Source organism: Paramormyrops kingsleyae, chromosome 20, assembly GCF_048594095.1.
Source record: "Paramormyrops kingsleyae isolate MSU_618 chromosome 20, PKINGS_0.4, whole genome shotgun sequence".
Classification (NCBI taxonomy): Eukaryota; Metazoa; Chordata; class Actinopteri; order Osteoglossiformes; family Mormyridae; genus Paramormyrops; species Paramormyrops kingsleyae.
In genome coordinates, this window is record NC_132816.1 from 1,105,493 (window position 1) to 1,110,645 (window position 5,153).

The window sequence follows — 5,153 nt, forward strand, 5'->3', positions numbered from 1 at the left end:
TCACTTCAGCAAGAGTTCATTTTGTGTTCGACCCTCTTTCGCTATAAATAATGAAATTCAATCTGTTTATACTCCTTCATCTACTCAGTATTGAGAATAAATCTCCTTATTATTAATCAGACTTTTTTATGCTTTCTATAATGGAAAAGCTGCTATCTGAGTATTATAATGTCCAGAAATACCTGGAATGACAACCTTCATAGATCACAAAAAAACAAAAGGGATAGGAATAGGAGTTATTTACTGCATGGCAGTTCATGTTCCACAAGGCATATGGTGGCAGGTCTACATCGTTACATTGATCTGCTCCTCATGCTTCCTGGGCAGACCCCGGCATTTTCTGTTTATGGTGCATTGGCACATTTGCTCATCCTCACTGGGCACAGCTTGTAGCTCTTACTAGAAATGTAACCGTGCTGTGAGCCTTAGTGCTTCTGTGAGATTCATGCCATTACATGGTTCTCATAGGTCAGTATTTCCCAGCCTGGCCTTGGGGACCCCCCCAAACAGTCTGGCAGGGAGCTGGAAATGAACAAACACGTTGTCAGGGGGTCCCCGTGGACCTACAAGAGTCATGTAATGGGATGAATCTAACGGAAGCTCAAAGGGGAAATGAATTATTTGGTCACTGGCTGCACCAAAGTCTGATAGTTTCAGTCAAACTAAATTGAGCAATAACTGCAGATAACTGAAGTCTGATTGATCATAATGTGTCCCATTGTTCGTCTGCGGCAAGGTCACACCACTGTAAATAAACCACTTCATTTGTTAAACAGATGAATAATTTAAGTTAGTTAATCTTGTCTTATATCATTTTTCCTGACACTGGATCCCGCTGCTAGCCGCAGTCCAGGGCAGTGTCCCGGTAACCTGATTCCGGGCAGGGTACTCGTGAGCTTCTTGGAACCTTTTTGGGGGACCTTAGTTAGACTGTAAATTCTCTCGGGCAGTGTTTCCCAATATGATCCTGGGGGACCCACAGACAGACCATGTTTTTGCTGGGATGGAGCAAAAATGTGGACGGTCTGGCAGGGAGCTGGGAGGGATCAATAACATGGACCGACTGTGGGTCCCTCTCAAATTTCATATAAATGATCTCAGCCTAATCAATTATGATTTGGGGATTTATATTGACCAGACCTACTGTGTGCTTAACTGTGATTAATATCATTGACAATCATTCATTACTGCATTAACAATTATTCGTTATTATGAGTAATAAAAATGATGTGGTGGTTATGGGTGATTTTAATTTATCTGGGATACAGTGGGACACAGTCTCTGGCTGTTCTGTAAATGAACTTGAGATGGTGGAATTAGTACAGGATTGTTTTTTTACTCAGATTGTTAATACCCCTACCAGGGGAGAAGCCCTTCTTGATCTTGTTTTATCTAATAACCAGGATAGGATTGGAAAGTAAGAGGTTTTAGAACCATTGGACGATAGTGATCATAACATGGTTAAATTCAAGGTTAATTTTAGTGTCCGAAGAGCAAAGTCCAAAATAAAAGTATACAATGTTAGGAAGGCTAACTTTACTGGCATGAGACTGAAACTATAAACTGTAAACTGGATGGAGTTACATAGCAAAACAGTTGAACAGGCATGGGAATTTTTTAAAAGCACATTGTTGCAAGTGCAAGAGGACTTCATACCTGTTTCCAGCAAAACTAAATCTAGGAAACTACAACCAAGGTGGTTTACTAAGGAAATTAAGAATAAAGTCAGGAGGAAAAGGGCTCTGTTCCACAAATAGAAAATAACTAACGATTTCAAAATAAAGAAGGAGTATGTAAGTCTACAGGTTGAGTAAAAAAACAACATTAGACTCTAAGAGGAATGTAGAAAGAAAAATTGCATTGGAGGTTAAGGATGACAATAAAAGTTTCTTCCAATATTTTAACTCCAAAAGAGCTCTAAAAGCTGAAATCATTAATTTGCAGGATAGTAAGGGTCTTATAATTGAAAATGAAATTGATATAGTAAATGAGTTTAATGATTATTTTACACGGGTGTTCACAGTAGAGAACATGAGTAACTTACCACCATTTAGTACGAATACAGCGTCGTCTATAACCAATATATGTATAACTGAGGCTGATGTGGTACTAAGCCTAGCTAAGCTCAAAATAAATAAATCGTAGGGCCTTGATGGCATCTGACCTATAGTTTTAAAAGAGATGAGGGATATTATTAGCCAACCTTTAACTTTAATATTCCAGAAATCGTTATCTGCGGGTGTGGTACCTTCAGATTGGAAACATGTTAATATAACACCCATATTCAAAAAAGGGGATAGAAGTAATCCAGCATACTATAGGCCAATCAGTTTAACTATAATTACTGGAAAAATAATGGAAGCTATAATCCAAGTGAAAATGATAGATTACCTGGATGCAAATAACATTCTGGGGGATAGCCAACATGGATTTAGGATAGGTAGATCCTGTTTAACGAATCTACTTGAGTTCTTTGAGGAAGCTACAAGTGAAATTGATCACAAAAAGGCCTACGATGTGGTCTACTTAGATTTCCAAAAGGCCTTTGATGTTGTCCCCCACAAACGTCTCTTGCTTAAGCTCAGAGCTACAGGGATTTTAGGAACTGTAGCAGCTTGGATTGAAGACTGGTTAACTTACAGGAAGCAGCGAGTAGTTATTAGAAGCACAACGTCACAGTGGGCCTGCGTTCATAGTGGGGTACCGCAGGGTTCAATTTTAGGACCACTATTGTTCCTAATTTACATTAATGATATTGACACCAATACATACAGCAAACTGGTTAAATTCGCAGATGACACCGAGGTGGGTGGTGTAGCAGATACTGATCTAGCAGCAGAGAGGCTACAACAGGTGGCTGTACCAGGTTGCTCTAGCTAACAAGGTGACATCTATCTCATACATGCAGTAGGCATCAGGGGCCTGTATCATGAAGCAGGAGTTCTTGTTCAGCCAGATAACTTGTCGCATTTAAGGTGGTCTGGGCTAAATGTATGTGAACAAAGTCCATTTACAGTAAACTGGGGTACCTTAAACCCTGGAAGTTATCTAGCTAGCCAAGAAATCGCACTTTGTGATACAGGCCCTAGCTGATGACATAGCCTTTCTTACTTCTGAGTGGTTGCAGCATCAAACATTTTAATGTGATTGGTTGAGAGCACAATATCACACAGCATATGAGGCATCAAGACTACATACATAATATAGCCAGAAGTACTGGGACACATTTCTCAATCACTGAAATCTGGTGTTTCATTCAGACCCATTGCCACAGGTGTATAAAATCAAGCACCTAGCCATGCAGTCAGGCTTACAAACATTTGTGAAAGAATGGGTCGTTCTCAAGAGTTCTGTGAATTCAAGCCTGGTACTGTCATAGGATGCCACCTTTGCAATAAGTCAGATTGTGGTATTTCTTCCCTACTAGATATTCCATGGTGAAATGTAAGTGGTACTAATGCAAAGTGGAAGCATTTAGGAACAACAGAAACTCAGCCATGAAGTCGCAGACCATGCAGTAACAGAGCAGAGTCGCCGAAAGCTGAGGCACGTAGTGTATAAAAGTCACAATCTGTTGGCTCAATAACTACAGACTTCCAAACTTCCTCTGGCATTAACCCCAGCATAAAAACTGTCACCAAGGAGCTTCATGGAATGGGCTTCCATGGCCGAGCAGCAGCATGCAGGCCTCACATCACCAAGTGCAGTACCAAGCGTCAGATGGAGTGGTATAAAGCATGCTGACACTGGACTCTGGAGCAGAGGAAATGTGTTCCATGGAGTGACGAATCACACTTCTGTCTGGCAGTCTGATGGATGAGTGTGGGTTTGGCGGATGCCAGGAGAACGTTACCTGCCTGACTGCATTGTGCCAGCTGTGAAGTTTGTTGGAGGAGAGATAATGGTGTGGGGATGTTTTTCAGGGGTTAGGCTAGGCCCCTTAGTTCCAATGAAGGGAACTCTTAATACTTCAGCTACAGATTATCTGCTTGTCCAACACCTCCCCCCGACTTTTACTGTCTTCACCCTCCCTCCCCCAGTTTTACTGCACTTACTCCTCATTCATGGTTTCCTGGAATTCTTTCAATAACAGCGCAAAGAAACATAACTCAGAGGATGGCTAGTGGTGTTTCTCATGTCCGACTTCTCATGACCATAACCATAATTAACCAAACAAAATACAAGTGTTTTTGCATTTTGCATTGCAGTCACGGATTTTTATAAAGTAGAGTTTAAAAAAAAAAAAAAAAACAGGTATTCATCACTGTTACGATCGCGGGCAAGCGAGCAGGAAAGCAGGCGATCGGAGCCAGGAAGTCAGGTACAAACGGGGATTTATTAGGGCAACAGGACCGGGGGAGCACGACAGGCAACATCAATGGTGAGTCTGGTGAAGCCAGACTCAGACGAAGACTAAATACACAAGACATGCCACGGAGAACGAGCCACAGGTGAGAACAATCAGGGCGAAAACAGGAGGTAGTGAGGTGGGCGTGGCACACATCGGGAGTGGACGGAGCGGGGCGTGACATAACCCACCCCCAAAGGCGCGCACACCGGGCGCGCCCGGGAGGAGGCGACGGACGGGACGAGGGAACAGGACCTGAAAGACAAGAACAAAACCCTCAACAAGACCAGGGAAACACAACCGAGAGACAAAACAGAAAGAGGGACGAGAAGAAGGACAGGACCTGACAGAGGACGGGGAAAACAGACAGACCGAGAGAAGAAGGAGACACAACGGGGACACCCACAGGTGACACGAAGGGGCCAGGGGTGCACTGAGGAGGAACAAAGGGACGAGGAACAGAAACAGGCGGGACCAAAGGAAAGGGAGGAGGAAGCAGGGGAGCCCGAGGGAGCCCAGGCAGGCGACGGGCAGCGGCCGGAGGGGCCGCAGGCGAGAGGAAGGGGGGAGCAGGAGGGGACCACCCAGGGGCCAAGGGAACGGGACGAGGGAGTGACGGAGGGGACCTGGAGGGAGCAGGAGGGAACACCGGTGCAGGCAGGCAAAAGGGGGAAGCCGCGGCAGGCGGAGGCGCAGCCGGAGTCGGCGAAGGCGCCGTCCGACGCGCAGCCGGAGCAGGGGGGCCCGGAGGCGGCCGACAAGGACCCGGAGGCGGGACCGAGGACCGGCACCGAGGATCCAGGGT